Here is a 23,704-nt window from a genome sequence, read left to right on the forward strand (position 1 = left end):
GCATACTAACATGGTACTGGAATAAATGTAGACATACACACCGGAGGAACAGATAGAGACCCCAGAAATGAAGGCAAATACTTACGATTAACTGATTTTCAACAAAGCAGACAAAAACATATACTGAGGAATGAACATCCTATTCAATAAAAGGTGCTAGGAAAATAAGACGGCCACATGCCAAAGAATGAAATTGGATCCTTATCTGTCACCATATATAAAAATTAACTCAAGATGCATTAAAGACTTAAATGTGAGACATGAAACCATAAAGATTCTAGAAGTAAAACTAGGAAAAAATCTTCTGGACATTGGCCTAGGGAAAGAATATTTGACTAAGACCCCGAAAGTAACTGTAACATAAACAAAAATAAATAAATGGGACTTAACTAAACTGAAAAGCACAGCAAAAGAAATAATCGACAGAGTAAAGAAACAACCTACAGAATGGGAGAAAATATTTGGAAACTGTCCATCCAACAAAGGACTAACCCAGAATCTACAAGAAACACAAATCAGCAAGAAAAAATAAATGATCCTATTAAAAACTGGGGGGATGACGTGAACAGGGAAAAGATATACAAACGGCCAGCAAACATATGAAAAAAAAAATGCTCAACATCACTAGTCATTAGGGAATGCAAATTAAACCCTAATGCGATACCAACCTTAGCCTATTCAGAAGGACCATTATGAAAAAGTCAATAAATGATTGACATTGGTGTGGATGAGGTGAAAAGGGAATGCTTATACACCCTTGGCAGGAATGTAAATTCTTACGACCTGTATGGTAAACAGCATGGAGATTTCTCAATGAGCTTTTACAAGCAGAGCTACCATTCAATCTAGCCATCCCACCACTGGTTACGGGCCCAAATGAAAAGAAGTCATTCTATCAGGCGCCACCTCCAGTCTTCCTGGACCCAGCAATTCAGGGGTTTCAGGTTCGGGACAAGTGCAGGGTTCTCCATAAATGCAGCGTTGGTGGTGGACCCGACCCCTTGCAGCCCCACGCGGAGGGAGTGGAGGGGCGCGTTCTGCAGCCTGCTGCACAGGATAAAAGGTAGATTCCACTTGGTGAGTGGAAGGTGCATGTGGCAGCTCTGCTGGGGCTGCGGGAGTATAGGAGAGAGTGGGTGGCTGCCTGGTGCACAAGTGTCTGCGGAGCACATGCTCAGAAGGCTGGGGCAGAGAGGCAAAGGTGCTGGTCGCAGAAACTTTGGTTCACGGGCTCAACACGCCCGCCAGGGATGTGGCCCATCATCTGACCTTTGGAAGCAACTTTGTGCTCCTCACTCGGGTTCCTGTTACAAATCGTGGCAACATATTTCAGAGGACTTGGGGGAAAATCGCCCTCTTGGCACCATCAGGTCCATTCTCAGTGGCATCCAGGGAAGCCTGTCTCTGGTGTCACTGTGCTCTGTGCCAAGTACGGAGAAATGTTTGTAAGGAGTTGACAACTCCCGAGAAAGCATTTCAGTGGTTACTGGAGGACCTGCACTCTGGAAATGCAGAGAACCCAGGACTGTTACCAGGATTAACTGGGTGACTAACAAGAGAGGGCAGACAGAGCCTGGCTCATTTCGGTACTCTGCATGGGTTAGTTGCCACCATCAGCTGTGATGGGCACATGTGGTGACTGCTTTGTGACACTCCTGGGCATCGCTCCACTTGGTTTCAGGTACCTGTGGAGCTGTTTTGAACAGAGGAAAGAAATTCAGGATTGTACCCAGCCCTTAACTGGGGTTTGTTTGGAAGCTCACCATTTGTTTGTAAGTGTGAGTGTATGACCTTTGAGTGTGGGCCCTGGTCTCTTCCTATCTTTTTCACTTTCAACTTCATCTTCCTGATTATCTTGGAAGCCACCTACAGCCTTACTCATCTCAGTCAAAGGTACCCCTAGCTCTCTCCAGCTGTCAACAGTTTCCTTTGCCCATGACTTGCAGAGGTGGGAGGGATTCGTCTCACACTGTGCATGTCCAGGGTACTGGGGCTCTCCCTGATGGGATGTCAGCAAGAGTGGTGGGGGTGCCAACCCTATACCATGCAGCAGCTAGAAGGTTCACAAACCTCCTTTTCTATCTTTTTCTCTTTCCCTCCATTAAAACCTTTTTCCCAGGTTTAAAACCTGGCTCCCTTGCAGAAGCCTGGCAGGAACTTCATATTCTCATTCTCTTTGGGATTTCAGCTGGTTACTTATTAAGACCTACTTTTGTGAACATTTAAACAGAGAGGCAAACTATAGCAAGAAAACTTGAGCGCTCAAATGGTTAACTGCAGCTATTAAGTGAAGCAGAGTCATCAAAACCTCTCTTTCTTCCTCTGTTTTGTTTTCTGCCTGCTTCAGATTGGCTGTTACTAAGCTGTTGGTGCTGTGATAAGACACATTATTTACGGACTAACTAGAAAGTAAACACAGGAAACTGGTTTAAAACTGAAGGGAAAAAAAAGGTAATAGATGCCTTTTTAAAAACATAACTGCCATAAAGATAGCTTTACCCAAAGTTTGGTTCACAGCTTTCACAGATTATGTATTGGAGAAAACACAATTTAGCCATGGAAACAGGTTCCAGTTTTGTCAGACGATAACAGGTATCCAGCTATTTTTTATAAAATACTGAGTGTGTACTGTTACTTTACGGTTAGAATCCCAAGGTAAAAGCTATGAGACCTTTGCTTGTGTGTGTATACCTGTTTAGACATGTTTGTGTGTATGTACATATGTAGATATGTTTGTGTGTATGCACATACGTAGATATGTTTGCGTGTATGTACACATGTAGATGTTTGTGTGTATGTACATATGTAGACATGTTTGTGTGTATGTACATATGTAGACATGTTTGTGTATGTACATATGTAGACATGTTTGTGCGTATGTACATATGTAGACGTGTTTGTGTGTATGTACATATGTAGACATGTTTGTGTGTTATATCTAGCCTGCTAGCAAATTGACTTACAAGTAAATAAGCGCTCATAAATTAATTTGGGAAGCTTTTCAAGTTCACGTAAATTTAGTAAACCTTGACAAATAAAACTGGTTTTAAGATTATTGGTGACATAATATTAGAAATATCTTCAAAATGATCAGCATATATATTTTTTTAATTTATTATTATTATACTTTAAGTTGTATGGTACATGTGCATAACGTGCAGGTTTGTTACATATGTATACTTGTGCCATGTTGCTGTGCTGCACCCATCAACTCGTCATTTACATCAGGTATAACTTCAATGCAATCCCTCCCCCCTCCCCCCTCCCCATGATAGGCCCCGGTGTGTGATGTTCCCCTTCCTGAGTCCAAGTGATCTCATTGTTCAGTTCCCACCTATGAGTGAGAACATGCGGTGTTTGGTTTTCTGTTCTTGTGAGAGTTTGCTAAGAATGATGGTTTCCAGCTGCATCCATGTCCCTACAAAGGACACAAACTCATCCTTTTTGATGGCTGCATAGTATTCCATGGTGTATATGTGCCACATTTTCTTAATCCAATCTGTCACTGATGGACATTTGGGTTGATTCCAAGTCTTTTTTATTGTGAATAGTGCTGCAATAAACATACGTGTGCATGTGTCTTTATAGCAGCATAATTTATAATCCTTTGGGTATATACCCAGTAATGGGATGGCTGGGTCATATGGTACATCTAGTTCTAGATCCTTGAGGAATCGCCATACTGTTTTCCATAATGGTTGAACTAGTTTACAATCCCACCAACAGTGTAAAAGTGTTCAAGAACCACATGATTATCTCAATAGATGCAGAAAAGGCTTTTGACAAAATTCAACAGCCCTTCATGCTAAAAACGCTCAATAAATTCGGTATTGATGGAACGTACCTCAAAATAATAAGAGCTATTTATGACAAACCCACAGCCAATATCATACTGAATGGGCAAAAACTGGAAAAATTCCCTTTGAAAACTGGCACAAGACAGGGATGCCCTCTCTCACCACTCCTATTCAACATAGTGTTGGAAGTTCTGGCCTGGGCAATCAGGCAAGAGAAAGAAATCAAGGGTATTCAGTTAGGAAAAGAAGAAGGCAAATTGTCCCTCTTTGCAGATGACATGATTGTATAGTTAGAAAACCCCATTGTCTCAGCCCAAAATCTCCTTAAGCTGATAAGCAACTTCAGCAAAGTCTCAGGATACAAAATTAATGTGCAAAAATCACAAGCATTCTTATACACCAGTAACAGACAAACAGAGAGCCAAATCAGAAATGAACTTCCATTCACAATTGCTTCAAAGAGAATAAAATACCTAGGAATCCAACTTACAAGGGATGTAAAGGACCTCTTCAAGGAGAACTACAAACCACTGCTCAGTGAAATAAAAGAGGACACAAACAAATGGAAGAACATACCATGCTCATGGATAGGAAGAATTAATATCGTGAAAATGGCCATACTGCCCAAGGTAATTTATAGATTCAATGCCATCCCCATCAAACTACCGATGAGTTTCTTCACAGAATTGGAAAAAACTGCTTTAAAGTTCATATGGAACCAAAAAAGAGCCCGCATCTCCAAGACAATCCTAAGTCAAAAGAACAAAGCTGGAGGCATCACGCTACCTGACTTCAAACTATACTACAAGGCTACAGTAACCAAAACAGCATGGTACTGGTACCAAAACAGAGATATAGACCAATGGAACAGAACAGAGTCCTCAGAAATAATACCACACATCTACAGCCATCTGATCTTTGACAAACCTGAGAGAAACAAGAAATGGGGAAAGGATTCCCTATTTAATAAATGGTGCTGGGAAAATTGGCTAGCCATAAGTAGAAAGCTGAAACTGGATCCTTTCCTTACTCCTTATACGAAAATTAATTCAAGATGGATTAGAGACTTAAATGTTAGACCTAATACCATAAAAATCCTAGAGGAAAACCTAGGTAGTACCATTCAGGACATAGGCATGGGAAAAGACTTCACGTCTAAAACACCAAAAGCAACGGCAACAAAAGCCAAAATTGACAAATGGGATCTCATTAAACTAAAGAGCTTCTGCACAGCAAAAGAAACTACCATCAGAGTGAACAGGCAACCTACAGAATGGGGGAAAATTTTTGCAATCTACTCATCTGACAAAGGGCTAATATCCAGAACCTACAAAGAACTCAAACAAATTTACAAGAAAAAAAAAAAAAAAAACCAAACAAACAACCCCATCAAAAAGTGGGCAAAGGATATGAACAGACATTTCTCAAAAGAAGACATTCATACAGCCAACAGACACATGAAAAAATGCTCATCATCACTCGCCATCAGAGAAATGCAAATCAAAACCACAATGAGATACCATCTCACACCAGTTAGAATGGCGATCATTAAAAAGTCAGGAAACAACAGATCAGCATATTTTAATCTGAGTTTACTGAACAAAGGGTTTTGTATTTATCTCTGTCTACACATTAAGGTGTCAGGATATGACATAAAGGCTATAAGACCACAAACCCAGCCAAAAACAGAATAATTTTTGTTTGTGTGATTTTATAGATGAGTTAGACTAATTTAATATTACTAGTTCAATGAAAACAGTTAAATCTTCTGTGCTATTAACAAAATGCACATATATTGAACTTTAAGGTTTCTACTTAGGTAAAACACCTTATGTCCACAGACTTTAAAAATGGGTAATAGGGACATAACTAAATAATTACTACTTTTGGGTAATATCCCAGTTTTCAAAAGTACTCTAGGTAAACTGTTAAAATGGAAAAACTGAGTACATGTCAATGAGATCAATGCTTCTTTGTGAAATTTTTGTATAATTTAAAATCTAAAAATCATTTTGGATGCTTACTGGATGTCTTGGTCAATTCCAATTAAGAAAGGGTTATTACATAGAGAAAACTGTTCCAAAAATTTTGAAATGTTTCTCATCTATACAATACTAATATCTGATAGTTCAGGATTTCTTTTTTCCTAGGTTTCTATAAAATGTGCCAAACAAGAGGTGTCCTTATTGAGAAAAAGAATTGTTTTGTCTAATTCAAACGTTTTTTAAAAGTTGATTCAAATTACGAGTTTGAAAAGGTTATTTATGAAACTAACTAGAAAGGAAGCAGTAAATGGTGAAGAGAGATGTGAAGAAAGATATAGACAAGAACATGTAGTTTTGGTAAGGAAGGTTATCAAGAAAAAAGAGTAATTTTATACGAGAAAGAATCTTACATGGTAAATTATTCTCCTAAAGGAAAATGACTGGTTATTTAAGAAACAGGTTCTTATTACAAGGTTAATCTAGAAAAAGAAAATCGAAAAAAATTTTAAAAAGGAACAGGTACCATAGGACAAGTATACAGTCCAACCATGTGACAGATGGTCTGTGTAAGTCATGATAAGGCTTGTGAAGGGGAATTTATAAAAGGAATTTTGTATGTAATTAAGTTAGGTATAATTAAAAAGGAATTGTTTATAATAGTCTTTCTAAAGAATGATCCCCTATATTAAACCAATATTTTCTTAAGGTATCAATTTGCTCTTAATAAAATGACAAGAAATTTTGATTTTCTCCATAATCGATTTCTTTGGAAAACTTCTGAGATTCATATCTCAAATGTTCAATTGTTGTCTTGCTGCTATCAGCTTTTTCTCCCTTTGACGTGCCCTGGGATAACTCTATCCTTCAGCTTCCTGTCAGCTCCTGTAACTTTTCTTAGTTCTAAATGTTGTGGCCTGATGCTGAAATATTTTATCTTAGAGGTCTATAAAAGCAGTGTTTTCCTCCAGGATAACTTGATTCTATACTCTTGGGGTATTTTTTGTGTGTGTGTGTCTAAATTTTCACTGTCATCAGGAAACTTATCATGCAGCTACTAAGAGTCATCTATTCCCTAGTTCTACTCATAACCGTGTACACACTCTTCCCATGTTTGACTAAATTCAAGCACTTTTTATTATCAGTTGTACTTCCAGATCATCTCAACGGGCTTTCCCCTAAGGAGAGGCAGTCGCACTTAAAAGGGTTTTCCTTTGACTTTTTGGTAACTGCCTTAAGAAACAAGAGTTTACATTTCATCAAGATAGTTCCTACGTTGCCTTTATAAAGTGTTTAATTGGTTTTTAAAAACCTATGAAATTTGAAAGGAGTAAGGTATTTACACATGTGTAACTTTCTGTATTGCCTTTAAAGTCTTTCAAATATCACTTTGATTAAATGAATTACTATTGTTTTACAAGGACCTGTAGTTTGCTTTTGATCAAATATTTTAAGCTTTTGAACATCTTTGACAGACATCTCCAAAATTGAATTCTAAATTAAGTCTCTGACTTATTGCTGGGGCTTATCAAAGCTAAAAAAAAATTAATCACTGTGAAGTGTATCACCACCTCCAACACCCTGAAAAAGTTCTTATCAGGTGTTATTAACTAACCTTTGTGGTGTTAAGGTACAAGGAATTGACTCCTGGATACATGTAGCTCCTCTAAAGAAGACAGACTCCTGCCAGCATCTAATATCAACCTGAAGTTAACCAATCTCCAAATCTCCAAATTGAAGAGTGTCTGCCTTTCCTGGCCATCCTGACTGAAACTCCCACATTTTTCCTTGGTTTAGATAAAATATAAATTATCTATTTTATTTCACCTAAGATTTATCCCTTTAAAATAAAAATTTGGAACTGCCTGGTTAAAAACTGTTTGGGGCAGGGAACAGGTAATCAAGAGACTGATGATCTAAAATGAAAAAGAAAAACTTAAAAACTCACAAATGAAGAATCCATATAACTTTACCAGATCTGCTTCTCTATGTCTGTGTATTTATATGCTTCATATAATTAATATTTTGCTAACAAACTATATAAAAGAGCTCTAATTAATTGGCATATTTATGCACTTAAATAAAATATTTTATCAAAAAAATTAACTACAATGCTTTGTAGTTCACATGACTCTAATGATCTTTGAATAATAAAGATAGCTCTAAAGATTACTGGTACAATAACATTATTTCTTCAACATTTAGACATTTGGACTAAATTAGGCAGGTCAGATATTCTCTTTGCTTTTTTAAGGTTATAAATATCTGTGACTTTCTGTAATTGTCCAACCTGCCTGCATTAGAGCCAGTAGCTTCCAGGTAAAGCCTGGGGACATGTTGAGTTAGCCATGCCCCCTAGGTATGTTGGATAGTGTCAGACATTATCTTCATTTCTGTCCTGTGTCCTAGGCTCTGCATTTGATATGAAATTAAAACTGCTTTCACTAAAAATAAAAGTTGTGAAGATTTAACACTGTAACACGTGTGATACTACTGAGAAAACATTTACATTCAAGGCATGTAAAAATTATAAAATGTCTTTTTATAAAAAATTATAAAAAGACCTAAAGATATGATTTTTGTTTTAAAAAGTAACCTTGTCTAAATTAGAGGTTTTAAAAATTGTCTTAAGTTAAAAAAATAATAGGACAAAAATGTAAGGTTTAAGCAAATTATAAAGGTTTGTAGAAGATTGGTCTTGTAAAGAAAGTTCTGTGTGTGAGTGTACCTAGCTTACCAAAACTTGAAGCGGGTTAGTTTTTCTACAGAATGATCATTAAGGTAAAAATCACAATGACACAGGCCCAGAATCTGCACGCTAAAGTGTGATAAACAGAGTTTTCATTGAGCATTAATCAGTTGTTTAGTAGGAAGTTGTAAACAGTTAGAGTCAAACTGATTTAGATTTGATAGTTTTGTTTATAAGGTTTTATGTAAAAATTGGGTTTGACATTAATAAAACACTAATACAAAGGTAAAATTTGGTCTTCTCTTTAAACAAGATTTCTGTATACTACTGAGAGATAATAAAGTATTTTTATTTGTCTTCTAAACTGAAAAAAGTAGAGGAGAGAGAAGATACAGATTCAGATAGCCTCATGCTGACTTTATTTGGTCCTGTTGTTGGGAGATCAGAGTCGCCTCTCTACCAATGAATAAAGGCTTTTGCCTTTTTGAATTTTTGAGCTACTGTTTTGGCTAAGCAAATGATTTGTGGTTATCTGGGATTCTATATGGTGATATGAAGTGTTTTAAGCCTTTAACATTCACAAACTTTGAAAAATACAATTATAAACTAAGAATTTTTCTTTTAACTCATTAGTCTTTTAAGTATTAGGTCCCCTGAAGTCCAAAAGAGACATATTTCATTTATTTGGTATATTAACCTACAGAAAACATTGTCAAATACAAAATTATGCTTAACTTTCTTTGGGTTATATTTATATAAATATGTTATTAGGATGTATTCCAAAATTATATGTTTCCTGTAATTCTAATATGTCTTTGTATATGTTATCACTAATAATTATGTTTATTATGTTAAATTGTTATGTTCCACAGAAATGACCGGATTTCTTTGTCGATTGTGTCTTTAACAATGGCCTCGTTGGACACAGTGGCTCATGCCTGTAACGTCCTCACTGGGCACGGTGGCTCGTGCCTGTAATACTATAACTTTAGGTGGCTAATTGGAAGGATTGCTTGAGCTCAGCTATTTGAGATCAGCGTGAGCAAGATAGTGAGATCTTATCTCTACAAAAAAATGAAAAAATTAGCTGTATGTGGTAGCACTTGCCTGTGGTCCCAGCTCCTCTGGAGGCTGAAGAAAGAGGATTGCTTGATCCCAGGAAGGTGAGGCTACAGTGAGCCATAATTGTGCCACTGCACTCCAGCCCGGGTGGCTTGAGAAAAAAAATCAAAGTAAAATTAATAAAACAGTGGCTGTCCTGAGATAATTGTCATCCACAGATTACTGTGTTTTTTTTTTTTCTTAAACTATTCAAAAGGTGTTTGCTGTTTGAAATGTTCTCCTGAATACAGGTTTCTCATAACTAAAGACTGGGGCATTGAAATAGGAAAAAAACAAAACAAACTTCCAAACTCTCATAGATAGCTGTATGTTTATGAGGACTGCTGGCTCAAGGTCAGACAAAGTTAACTTCATGGACTGAACTAATAGAAGACCAAAATAATCCTTTTATGACTTGTTGCTTGAAAAGTTGCTGAGCCTTTTTGTCATTTTTCAGAGTCAAGACAACATTTTTCGTTTCAGCTATTTACAGCTTCTCATGATTGACTAAAGTATATTCCTGTGAGCAAAAGTTGAAAGATAGTTCATATTCTCCACTTGATTTCTCCAAAATTTGAAAACTACTTATGAGGATTCCATACCAAGGAGATATAGTTATTTACCTAAGTACAGTAAGAATCTGATTTCTTTTGTAACAGAACACAACTGTAGGCACAGATTATTTTACCAAAGATACGGTTATTTTACCAGTGGAATGGCCTACTTTCAAATACAAAAAGACAGGCTTGAGGAATTGAAGTTGACCAACAGAGATGATAAAAGCCCCTTGAAGAAACTGGCCTCATAACTATCTACACAGGCCTTGCACAGGGTTCCTGACCTGTGGTAAGTAAAAACTGTCACATTCTGACAGGCCTATGATTCCCAAATTATCTTGGGAGCTGAAGAAGAGAGAAATTCAACCAACGTGTACTAGTATTTGCAGGCACAGATACATCCCTTCAAGGCTTTAAAAAACTTCAATCCGAGATTCCTTAGGGAACAAAGTTCCAGCAAATCCAGTTTAGAAAGAGCTAATATGGGAAATAATTAATCTGGCTGAACTTTACACAAATAATCAGGCTAACTATAATAATACCAAAACTTATTTTGCAAATAAATGTGTCCTACTATGATATGTCTTAAATAAAAATGAAAACTAAGGAGCGAAACATTATATTTCAGAAAAATACTATAGCACACTTGTTGTTAGATTCTGGTCTTGTCCATTGTTTTTGAGCTTTTTATTATTTTCTGCACTTTGTACTGAATCCTGAAATCTCTCAGAGCTAAAGTCCTCAAACTAATACATCCACATTTTTCTTCCACTTTTCTGACCTGGACTCAATGAAATGGCTACGACCTTCTTCCGGATGCCCTGCATACTGAAGCTTATCCCTGGAGATACAGATAATAAATACGTGAGATTGTCATCGCTATCCTCCTTTGCAACTTAAAAATGCTTTGAATCTGACATCTGGATACATTGTGCCCAACATCAACCTTTGTTATTATTTTCTATTTCCATACAAATGCCTGTTGTTGAAAATATTTTTTGCCTTAATCACATAAGGGAGCCTACTTCATTTGCAGTGACACCTCCTGGAATGAAACACAGCTAGGATATATTCGGAGAACTAGGAAACTAACTAAAAAGATATGAGATGGTATATTTAAATTTGCTCTTTCCTGTTTATCCCAATTTGTCTTTCTAACAACCTCTGACCCAAATCTCTCTTGACTATTGACCCCATGTCTGATTGGTTCTTAGGGCTATTCACTCTAATCCTTCAGGGATTTTGACGAATTACATAAGGACTTCTGAAGCTAGGACTTCCACTCCTTATATTAGGACCCATTATCCTAGAGTTTGCTGTTCACTTAACTGCTGTACTGAAACTGTGGATGACAGTACTAACATCAGCCATGCAAGCCTAGGAACCCCAACCACGCATCTGCGAATACATGCAGACAGCTACAAAGCAGTTTCATTCCACTTACTCTGGGGCCAAACCCTATCTCAAGTACACCCCTTGTCAGCAGACAGAAGTTAGAATGGTCTTTGGCCTTTTCCCAACTCTGTACCTCACGCCTTAAGAATAAGATGCAATGAAACTCAGAAGGGGAAATTGAAATCCCATTTACAAAAACAGTAATTGAGAAAATTATGACAGGGAGAGAGATATAACCTAAGTGACTTCATCTTGCATTCAACCTCCAAGCGGCCCTTGATTATTCCTGGGCAAAAACAAAACCCACTTTGGAAGAAATTTACTTTGTAGCTTAATTTTGAAACAAAGATAATAACAGCTCCTCCCTGAAACAAAACCACTCATTGTTTAGGGACCACAATCACCTTTGTAAAACTAACAAATTAAGCACCGTATTAGAAAGCATGGCTCCGGAGTCATACAATCAGAGGCCACAAGATTAATAAACTCCCCAATGGCTCCTATACATAACATTACTATTGTAAAACCTAAGATTGGTGTTTGAGGTATTTCTCATAACTTGCATTCTGAGAGATCAGCGGGTGCCACCCAAACCAGTAAACTGGCTCATCTGGATATGTGCCCCCACCCAGGAGCTGAGTCAGCAAAGAAGACGGCTTTGACTTCCTAAGAGTTCATCCCTGACCCAACCAATCAGCATGTCCCTTTCTCTAACCCCCTGCCCACAAAACTATCTATAAAAACTCTAGTTTCTGAGTATTTGGAGAAGCAGTTTTGAGTAATATGAAAACTCTGCTCTCTCTTTTAGCTGGCTCTACATGTATAAAATTTTCTCCATAGTAATTCCCTTATCTTGGTAAAGTGGCTTTCTCTGGGCAGCAGCCAACATGAACCCAGTGGGCATTAACAATCCAACGGCCAAATTTTGTATCAAGAAAACTTGTTTTGATTTCATGGGCTGACAGAGGAGACTTTAGATTTTTGCCGAATTTTCTATCAAGAAATCTTGTTTTGATTTCATGGGCTGACAGAGGAGACTTTAGATTTTAGAACTTTCTGTTGGTGCTGGAACAATTTAAGCCTTGGAACTATAGGAATGAAATAAAACTTTTGTGACAGGGTGTGATTTTTAGAGAGTCAGAAGTGCAGTGCTAGGGATGGAATATAGCTTCTTTTCCGAATTTATGCTGAAATTTCATCCCTAACATGGCAGTGTTGAATTGTGAGGCCTTTAAAAGGTGATTGGATCATGAAGAGTCTGACCCCATAAGTGAATTAATCCCTTCATGGATCAATACATTAATATTTAAAGATTAATAGTCTATTATGAGAGAAGAGTGGCTTATAAGAGGGGAGACATGATCTTGCATGTCAGCAAGCGCTACTCCATTGCCATATGACACCCTGTAGACTTCAGAACTCTTCAGAGAGTCCCAACCAGCAACAGGATCTCGCCACATACAACCTGCCAACCTTGGACTTTTCAGTCTCCATAACTGTATGAAATACATGTGTTTTCTTTATCAACTACCCAGTTTCGGGTATTCTGTTATCAGTAACAGAAAATGGACTAAAACAAAGTCTTAGTATTACCTATTCCCTGTTATTAAGTTCAATGGATTATTACAACCATTCCAGACAAGAATACAACTGCTCCAGATGTTTCAGGAATGAAGGTTTGCATCACCCTGCCTGGTAAAGACCCAGGACCACCAAGGGGCTTGCTGAAGACAAAGAGAATACAGAATGGGTAGCAGTAGAAGGGAGTTATAAATACCAGACAGGGCCAGGCACAGTGGCTCACGCCTGTAATCCCAGCACTCTGGGAGGCTGAGGCAGGTGGATCACAAGGTCAGGAGATCAAGACCATCCTGGCTAACACAGTGAAACCCCGTCTCTACTAAAAATACAAAAAATGAGCCAGGCGTGGTGGCGGGTGCCTGTAGTCCCAGCTACTCAGCAGGCTGAGGCAGAAGAATGGTGTGAACCAGGGAGGCGGAGCTTGCAGTGAGCCGAGATCATGTCACTGCACTTCAGCCTGGGAGACAGAGTGAGATTCTGTGTCAAAAAATAAAAAATAAAAAATAAATGATAAAATAAATAGATGCATACATACCAGACAGCACCAGGTGACCAGTTACAGAAACAAGGATTAAAATTGTCACTAGTATTTCCTATCTACTTTGTTAAGAACATATTTGCATGTTTTATATTAATATATTTGGCAAATAACGTTTTTATTTCCCTCTTCTTCTTTTATCACAAAACACAAGAATGTGTTAAATTGATACTAACAGTTAAGTGTTAGCAATTTAACATACTTGTATTGAAATTATGGGGTATCCGAAGAAGAGTAAACATCACCCACAAACTTCCACTGCTCTTAAGACAAATAGTATAGTGTGTTTTGGTTGCACACAGGATGGCTGCATCATGTTAGGTAGAACTATTGCCTTGTTATTGTCTGTATCTAAAGGTTAGTTATGGCTTGAGGTGATACATATAGGTGCCAACTAGAAAGGTGCTGGACTTGTCATGGTTAATTTAAGACGCTGACTGGATTAAAGAATACCTAGAGAATTGGTAAATCATACTTCTGGGTGTGTCTGCCAGGGTGTTTCCAGAGGAGGTTGGTATGAGTCAGGGAATTTAGTGGGAAAAATCCACCCTCAATGAGGGAAGGCAGCATACAATCTCCTTGGGGACCAAATAGAACCAAAAACGAAAAATTTTAAAAGTTTTCCGGTCTCTCTCCAGGAGAAAGTATACTCCGTTTCCTGCCCTTGGAAAATACAACTCCATGATCTATGACCTTGAAACTCCAGAACTTATACCAGTAACTGTCCTGGATTCTCAGGCCATTGGTCCCAAACTGAGAATTACACCAAGAGCTTCCCTGGTTCTGAAGATTTCAGCTTTGGACTGAGCCATCACGCTACAGCATCCAAGGTCCTTAAACTCGCAGATGGCTGTCTTGGGAATTCTCCGACTCTACAATGTTACACGAGTAAATCCCCAAACAAAATGCCATTCATCTAACTATTGTCTATCTATCAACTCTCCATCTACGCATCTATCTACCTACCTACCTACCTATCTATCTCCCTGTAGAAAAAAAAAAAACTGACAAATACACCCATAAAGACTTCAGACAAATGGCGCAATAGCATGTCTTTCTCTAGTTCCTCCTCAATCACCCCTGCTGCTTATGAGTGTGTGGCCTGGAGAGCTCTTCATTTTCATTGGTACTTCAAGGAATGCTGGCCTCTTCTTACTGGGGTTGGTTAGTAATACATTACTAACACCATTATACACATTGTGTTGAGTTGCCTCCTCTGTATTTCACTTGACGAACACACATGGACATCACTTTTCTCCCACTTAGCACTCTCCCTAAAGAGTGGTTACCTTGGTAGAAATAAACTAGACACAGGTCAGACAGGATCCACAGGGTGTCTCACAGTATAAACAAGTACTCTCTGAGAAAGATACCCGGATGTAAGCTAGACAGTTCGGCTTTAGGCCATCGATCAGGATAAGCAAGCATCCCATGAAAGGCACAGCCAGTACCAAACCCTGAGTCGTACTGTGCAAGGCTATAGGTTATATCCACCGTCCATAGAGGCCTTAGAGAAAACATAAGTAAAAATAAAATACATGCTGTGTGATAATTTTACAAACTATAGTTCCAGGAATCCTTGAGAGGGAAAGTAAAAATGGCAAAGCATTATTTGAAAGTTTGCGCTGGAGTCGTAGCTCTCCAAAGATAAAGAAAAATTTCAGGCCTGGTGCAGTGGCTCACACCTGTAATCCCAGCACTTTGGGAGGCCGAGGCAGGTAGGCCATGAGGTCAGGAGATCGAGACCATCCTGTTTAACACGGTGAAACCCCGTTTCTACCAAAACCAAAACAATTAGCCGGGCGTGGTGGCAGGCACCTGCAGTCCCAGCTACTCGGGAGGTTGAGGCAGGAGAATGGCATGAACCTGGGAGGTGGAGGTTTCAGTGAGCTGAGATCGCACCACTGCACTCTAGCCTGGGTGACAGAGTGAGACTCCAATTCAAAACAAACAAACAAACAAACAAACAAAAAACTCTATCTAAAGGATTTGAGCCCTAATAATAGAAATGTAAACAATGATCTCTGTAACTTATTTATGTATTAATTTAATTAATTTATTTAACGGGGATTCACTATGTTGCCCAGGCTGGAGTGCATGGTTATTCACTGGCACAATCATAGCACACTACACAGACTCAGACTCCTGGTATCACATGATCATCCTAACAACCCTCCCTAGCAGCTGGGACTGACTACAGGGGTATGCCATCACTCTTGCACAGATACGATTTTTAAATCAAGAAAGTTGCATTTCTTTTTCTTCTTTCCCATAGTCATTCTAATCATGTGAAGAATGATCATACAAATCATTTTATGATTAGTAACTGAAGATGTAGATGCATTATGGTTTTCATACAATCTTTTATGCCGTCCACTTGTTACTTGGATCAACTTGAGTTTTGGATACTTGAGAAGAAGAATGGACTTTAGTGTTCCCTGAAGAATAGAGTGAGTAAAATAGAAACTCATCTCATTTATATTTTATAATGTTATTGCATTTGTACCATGAGTTAAAACTCCATGAAAGCTTAATTAAGTTAAGAGGAAGACCTGATCTCAAATATATGAGCCATGTCTACACTTCTATTTATTTTGAAATAATTTTAGATTTATAGAGAGTTGTTAAAATCTTACAAAATTTGGATATACCCTTCAATTTCCTGCAACATTAATATCATACACATAACCATAGACTATCTGTGAAAACTCACAAACTGACAAAGGCACAAAACTATTAACTAAAGTACTGACTGTCTTCATATTTTACCAGGTTTTCCACTAATGCCATTTTTCATTTTTTTGGATCTAATCAAGGATAACATACTATGTTTACCATCAAGTGTATTATTGTTTATTGCAGCATAGCCAATTACCTCATAGCTTAGTGGCTCAAAAGCATACACAAATTACTCACAGTTTCTCTGGGTCAGGAATCTACATGTAGATGACTGCAAAGGCTGAGGTCTCATCTGAAGGATCAGCTGGGGAGGAATCATCTTCTAAGTTCATGTGATTGACCAGGTTGAGAAGATTACACTGATGAATTATTCCAAACCTTTAAAATAACAACAGCAATTTTTTACTAACTGTTCTCCAAAAAAATAAAATAACAGAGAAGAGATCAGTGTGCAGTGTGTCCTATAAGGCAGTTTTCTCTGAGGTAACAACCAGACAAAGACAATCCAAAAAATGAAAACTATAAACTAATATGCTTTACGGATAGCTAGGCAATAATTCTCAAGGAAATAGTTTCAACACAAATCAGGATTGTAAAACAGAATTAAACACTAATTTATTTATTTACTCAGGATCATAAGTTTGGTAAAACATATAAAAAGAATTAGTGTAATAACTATATTAATATAACAACAAAATTTTCATTATCACATCTAAAAGTATGGAATAAGCACTTTCCAATTCAAAAACCCATTCACAGTAAAAACACTAAACAAATTTTGCATAAAGGGAATGTTCTTCCCTAAAACAGGCACCTATGAAAAATTCACATGAAAACACATGGTATCAAGTAGGTCTCATTAATATTCCCAAAATTATAAACACAAAAGTTTACCTATTCCCACTAATTCAACTAAACCTTATGCTCGAGGACATAATTTATAAAAGTAGGATAGAAAAATAAATATAAGACTTCCAAATTGAAAGGGAAGAAGTCAAACAATCTGTTGGCCAGTGACATAACCTAATATATAGAAAATCCTAAAATATTCACTAAAACAACATTGAAACAAAAACAAAATTCAGTATGCATGATCTATGTAATAAATTGCATTCCTATACAATGGAAACTAATCAAATAATGACTCTCAAAATAATTTCATGTAACATGGCATCAAAAAGAAAATATATTTGAAAATAACATAATAACTGCAAGATATATATACTGAAAATTACAAATAATATTGAAGTCTTAAAGAAATCCTAAATAAATGAATACAAGAATTAGTGTAATATACTATATAAACTAGTTTTTCATTGATCAGAAAGCTATTAAGTATTAACCAGGATGCTTATACTTTCTAAATACATCTTCAGATTCAATACAAGCCCTACTAAAATTCTAAATTTTTTTCATTTTTAGCAGTTCTTGGACCACTGATTCTAAAACACACAGAAAAATGCAAGTGATCCAGAACAGCCCAAAGAATGTTAAATGTTTTTTACAGAAACTCAAATGATGTTTATAGAAAGTCTGCCCATAGGGAAATGGGGCATAATTTCCTACTTTCTATGTATGCGCTGGGCATAGTGATGTTTTTTCCAAAAGGTACAACATGAAAAGAGGAATAATATTAATTTTATAGTGAAGAAAACTGAGCTAAACTGCCTCATCCATGCGATCAAATAACATTAACCATGATAAAGCAGCTGGGTACAGCGGCTCACACCTGTAATCCCAGCACTTTGGGAGCCTGAGGTGAGAGGAACGCTTGGGGCCAGGGCTTAGAGACCAGCCTGGGCAATGTCTTGAGTTTCTGCCTCCATAAAAGTAAAAGTAAAATGAAATCACCCAGATGTGGTGGCACATGCCTGCAGTCCCATCTACTCAAGAGGCTGAGGTGGAAGATCATTCCAGCCGAAGAGTTCGAGGCTGCAGTGAGCTTTGTTCACGCCACTGCCCTCCAACCTGAGCAAGAGTGCGACCCATCTCAAAAAAAAGTGATAGAGCATGTTGATACTATGTACTCTTGTCACAGTATCATGAGAATAAAACCTTCCCTCTGTGGTTTTCCTCTGCTAAATCCACACCGGCCATCCAGTCATTAGGAAAACACCAGAGACATCCCAAAGGAGGGATTTCAATGACATCAGAAATAGGAAACATCTGAGAAACTGGCACAAGATACCTAAATGTCATGTGGTGTCCTGGGCGGAATCCTGGAACAGAATATGGACGTTACATGAAAACAGAACATCTGATTAATTGTGAATGTTGGTGAATGATAATGTATAATATTGGTTCACCAACTGCAACAAGTGTTTCAAATGAATGTAAGAATTTATAAAAGGGAAATTATGTGTTGAGTATATATAAACTCTCAGTATGTACTTCCAACTATTCTGTAAATCCAAAAGTATTGTAAAAAATATTTTAAAAAAACAAATAAATAGCCCGGGCGATGTGGCTCATGCCTGTAATCCCAACACTTTGGGAGGCTGAGGCGGGTGGATCACGAGGTCAAGACCATCCTGGCCAACATGGGGAACCCCGTCTCTACTAAAAAAACAAACATGAACCGGGCGTGGTGGCGGGCGGCTGTAGTCCCAGCTACTCGGGAGGCTGAGGCAGGAGAATGGCTTGAACCTGGGAGGCGGAGCTTGCAGTGAGCCGAGATTGTGCCACTGCACTCCAGCTTGGCAACAGTGGGAGATTCCATCTCAAACAAAACCCAAAAAACCAAAAAAACAAAACAAGCAAACAAAACAAATAAATAAAACATACATATTTTTTAAATTATACTACTGAGCTTACTAAGCAGAACACTGTCGATCTTGTAGTGTCCCAGGTGCTCACTTCCCTACTACCCTTTTTGTTACCCTGGTGAACAGCACTATTATTTTTAATTTTCCTTTTTCCATTTGCAAACTTTTCTTTCTTAGTTTTGGTCTCTAAATCTGTATTTGTAAATAATGTCCTGTTCGCTGTTTCTTGTCTTCACAAATAGACAATTACATGTCTTTAACTATAAGGCTCAGTAAAATCATGAGAAACATTCAGAGAAATCCAGATTCTGATACATTTTACAAATTATGTGACCTGTTTTCTCACAAAGGCCAAGATCAGCAAAGTAAGTGAGGACTGAGAACCTGTCTCAGATTAAGAAAGACCTGATGTTGGCAGGTGAGCGCTGAGATGGTGCGCAATGATCCTCACAGCTTGGTGTACATAACCCAATATTCTAATCCTTTCCTTTTGACTTTGCGGAGAAACCGAGACTTGCTTTGATACATCAGAAAACTACAATGTGATAGGACGTCACTTGAATAATCATGTTACCTAAGATTATGATTCCTGTCTTGCTGCAGGCTCTCTCCCATGGTGGCTTTGATGACACATTCTGCCATGGGAGAGAAGCCAACATAGGAAATAACTGAATGCAGCCTCTGGCCACAGACAGCAAAAAACTGAGGCTCCCGTTCCAGTATCCTGCCCTAGAGGTTGCAATTTATATTTACAACTAATCTAAGCTCCTTTCATATAAAATCATACTGCTTCAGAAGTAGTGTAACCATCTTATAATAGTTCTAACTATTTCTTCCTTTTTCCTGTATTTTTCCTTTTGTCCCTGTTTTCCTGTCTTTCATTTTACTTAGAAGTGTGTATATATATCTTATACTTACAAAAATATAATTAAATAAATTGCTTCTTTTTTTTTTTTTTGAAACAGAGTGTTGCTCTATCAGCCAGGCTGGGGTGCAGTGGTGCATTCTACGCTCACTACAACCTCTGCCTCCTGCATTCAACGATTTTCCTGCCTCAGCCTCCTGAGCAGCTGGGATTACAGATGTGTGTCACAACGTCCAGCTACATTTTGTATTTTTTTTAGTAGAGATGGGGTTTCACCATGTTGGCAAGGCTGGTCTCAAACTCCCCACCTCAGGTGATCCACCCACCTGGGCCTCCCAAACTGCTGTGATTGCAAGCCTGAACCACCGACTCAGCCTTGCTACTATTTTATTGAAAGGCACCTGTCTGCTATTGAATATAATTATTTTAAATAAGCTTTTATATGTAAGATCAACTAAGAATATGAAAATTATAAGCTTTTTTTAACTAATAAAAAAGTATGAAAAAAGTCTGAGATGCTAAGAAAGAATATTGAATTATATGAAATGCTGAATAAAAACCACAAAAAAAGGAAAATGAATGGAAGACAAAATTGGAAACAGGGGCAGCGCAAAAACGAGAAGACAGTAACAAACATGGTGAATATTGATCCAACTGTATCAATAATCACTTTGAATAAGTGTCAAAACCTAATTCAGAACAATCAGAATCAGAATATCAAGATATGTGTGAGTTAATTTAGGAATTAATTTCAATATTGCTTTCATTTGTATATGAATGAAATGTAAATTTAAAACTCTAGACGAACTTTTTCAGTAAGTGTAAATAATTCTACTATGTGTATAAGACTTTAGATAGAGATATTATTATTTGAGATCCTACTTAAGTCTTTGATTCATTGACATGCTGTGGATGTCCCCAACAAGACTACTACAGACATTACATATTCACCAATCTGACCTTCCCTTTAGTGATACGAAGGCCAGCTCGCTTGTCCATTTTTCTCTGTGAGACTGGTGCACGTTGTTCCTTACTCAGCATCACACTGACAATTACATCCATATAGGCGGTGGTACAGTAATGATGGAGTAACTGCAGGAAGAATGAAACAAAATGTTGTGGTAAAACTTATGGGGATTGGACATGGCTTATCACATTTAAAAATGGATGATTCATCTGGAAGGATGGATTGCAAGACAGTGCACATCAAACAATGAAGGAAGTGACATCCGAGAGAGGCGAAACAATGAGGGTTTACTGTTGCTTCAGGTTACTGCTTGGGGAGAGTTTCCAGGCTGTGGTGTGACACGGACTCTGGAAGACAGTTGGAGTTGAGAAGATGGAACTGACTGGAGAAAGAGGTGGCTGAATTTCATGAGGCGGGAGCACTCAGGCCAATACCCATGCAGGCTGGAATGTGGTGCCATCATTACTCCACTCAGACGTGGTTCACAGGAGTACTGGAGCAGTACAGAAACAAAAAGCAAAGATACAAAGAAAAGTAATTTAAATGAATTCTTTAATAAAGAATAATTTACCTTTATGCTTTCATCTCATTTATGACTACAAGAACACAAAGTTTTCCATGACTCAGTAATCCTGCATCAAGTCCAAGGATGAAGGATATTTTTAGAAATCAAGTAAATGGTTTGTTAGGTAGATTTAGTGACCCTGTGTGGACACCAACCTGCCTTTCCTATGTTATGCTGCTAGTTGTGGCTGGTAAAATCACTACCTTATGAAATAATTAAAGTACAATTGTCTACTTATAAGAGAATATTTCTCACCAAAAGAGGAAGCCAATAAAGGTTTCTTCCTTCACTGATTTTCCTTAAAAAAATCTCCAGTTACCTTTGCACTTCAAAACTATTTTTTTCTCTTTTCGTCACTCCATGAATGCCGCAGGCTATGTAGTTTGCATGAAGTATAGGGTAGCTCTTTAGACACAGTGAAATTATGTTAAATTGTAACCCACTATAGCATTCTCCTAAAAATTACCTGTGTATTTTTTCTCTTTCTCACTGTTCACCTCTTGCTTAGCTCCTTAGAAAGGCAAATTTAACCTTTTCCTTCCTTCGTTTCCTCCAGTGAAACAGCCTGCAAGGACTGCCAGCTTATCTAAGTATGTTTCCTTAGAAATTCTAAGGACCAAATGTTGAATGGAAGCGGCACCATCCAGAATTCTCCCTCACAGGGAGACTGTCTCAAGACAAGAGTTAATCCACATTCCGATTCTGTCCTCAATGACACTGGTCAGATTAACGGATGACCTCTTAGCTAAGTTTTACAGCAAGTCACATAGACCCCGCACCTCCATGTTCCTTGCACGCCCTGCATATGAAAGTTTCTCTTCTTAAAACCCTGCTTTCATCCCAGAAAACCGAAGCGGCTCCTTTAGATACAAACCCGGTTCTTCTCCATTGCTAAACTGTGAAATAAAGTCACTTTCTTTTTACCACCCTCATGCTTGTTATTTGATAGTGTCAGTGACAAGTGGCCAAACCTGTGTTTGGTAACAAATTTGGTGGCCCATATGGGGAGCATTATGTGCTCTGGGCAACCCAAGCCTGTGAGCCTGGTTTTGCTACCAAGGCGGAGGGTTACCTGTGAGTAACTGCAGCTGAAGGCTAGCGGACCCCATGGGAGGAACGTTTGGGAACTTCCAAGTGGCTGCTGAAAATCTTTCATTTCCTAGACCCTCCCTTTCACTTCCTCGCACAACTTCTGCAGCCATCGACACTTTGCTGGTACAAAGAATGTGACCTCTGAAGAAGCTGGCAACCCTTGTAACCAAGGGAGCTGGTCGGATTGCACCCAGCTTTCCCGTGTCTTCTGGGGTGTCGCTGGGGCTCTGCTGTTTTGTCTTGTTCACTAACGGGACTATCATTTGAGTGTTTGACGGATTTGAATTTGTGGCACTCCTGGGCATCGCTCCACTTGGTTTCAGATACCTGTGGAGCTGTTTTGAACAGAGGAAAGAAATTCAGGATTCTACCCAGCCCTTAACTGGGGTTTGTTTGGAAGCTCACCATTTGTTTGTAAGTGTGAGTGTATGACCTTTGAGTGTGGGCCCTGATCTCTTCCTATCTTTTTCACTTTCAACTTCATCTTCCTGATTATCTTGGAAGCCACCTACAGCCTTACTCATCTCAGTCAAAGGTACCCCTAGCTCTCTCCAGCTGTAAACAGTTTCCTTTGCCCATGACTTGCAGAGGTGGGAGGGATTTGTCTCACACTGTGCATGTCCAGGGTACTGGGGCTCTCCCTGATGGGATGTCAGCAAGAGTGGTGGGGATACCAACCCTATACCATGCAGCAGCTAGAAGGTTCACAAACCTCCTTTTCTATCTTTTTCTCTTTCCCTCCTTTTAAAGAGGCCAGATTTTAAACCTGGTTCCTCTGCAGAGGCCTGACAGGAAATTCGTATTCTCATTCTCTTCTGGATTTCAGCTGGCTACTTATTAAGACCTACTTTTGTGAACATTTTAAACAGAGAGGCAAACTATAGCAAGAAAACTTGAGAGCTCAAATGGTTAACTGCAGCTATTAAGTGAAGCAGAGTCATCAAAACCTCTTCCTCTGTTTTCTTTTCTGTCTGCTTCAGATTGGCTGTTACTAAGCTGTTGGTGCTGTGATAAGACACATTATTTACGGACTAATTAGAAAGTAAACAAAGGAAACTTGTTTAAAACTGAAGGAAAAAAAAAGGTAAAAGATGCTTTCTTAAAAACAAAGCTGCCATAAAGATTGCTTTA

At 38.2% G+C, this 23,704-nt stretch overlaps 1 long non-coding RNA gene across 1 annotated transcript; it reads right to left on the bottom strand.

Annotated features, from left to right (window-relative positions):
• Positions 1-16,567: 16,567 nt before the first annotated feature.
• LOC106999082 (uncharacterized) lies at positions 16,568-21,409 on the bottom strand. Its single transcript, XR_013395460.1, has 3 exons — positions 21,208-21,409; positions 20,910-21,041; positions 16,568-16,697 (listed from the first exon to the last, which is right to left on the bottom strand). It is a non-coding gene; the product is annotated as an uncharacterized LOC106999082 (long non-coding RNA).
• Positions 21,410-23,704: the final 2,295 nt, after the last annotated feature.

The sequence above is a fragment of the Macaca mulatta genome, chromosome 7, assembly GCF_049350105.2.
Source record: "Macaca mulatta isolate MMU2019108-1 chromosome 7, T2T-MMU8v2.0, whole genome shotgun sequence".
NCBI lineage: Eukaryota > Metazoa > Chordata > Mammalia > Primates > Cercopithecidae > Macaca > Macaca mulatta.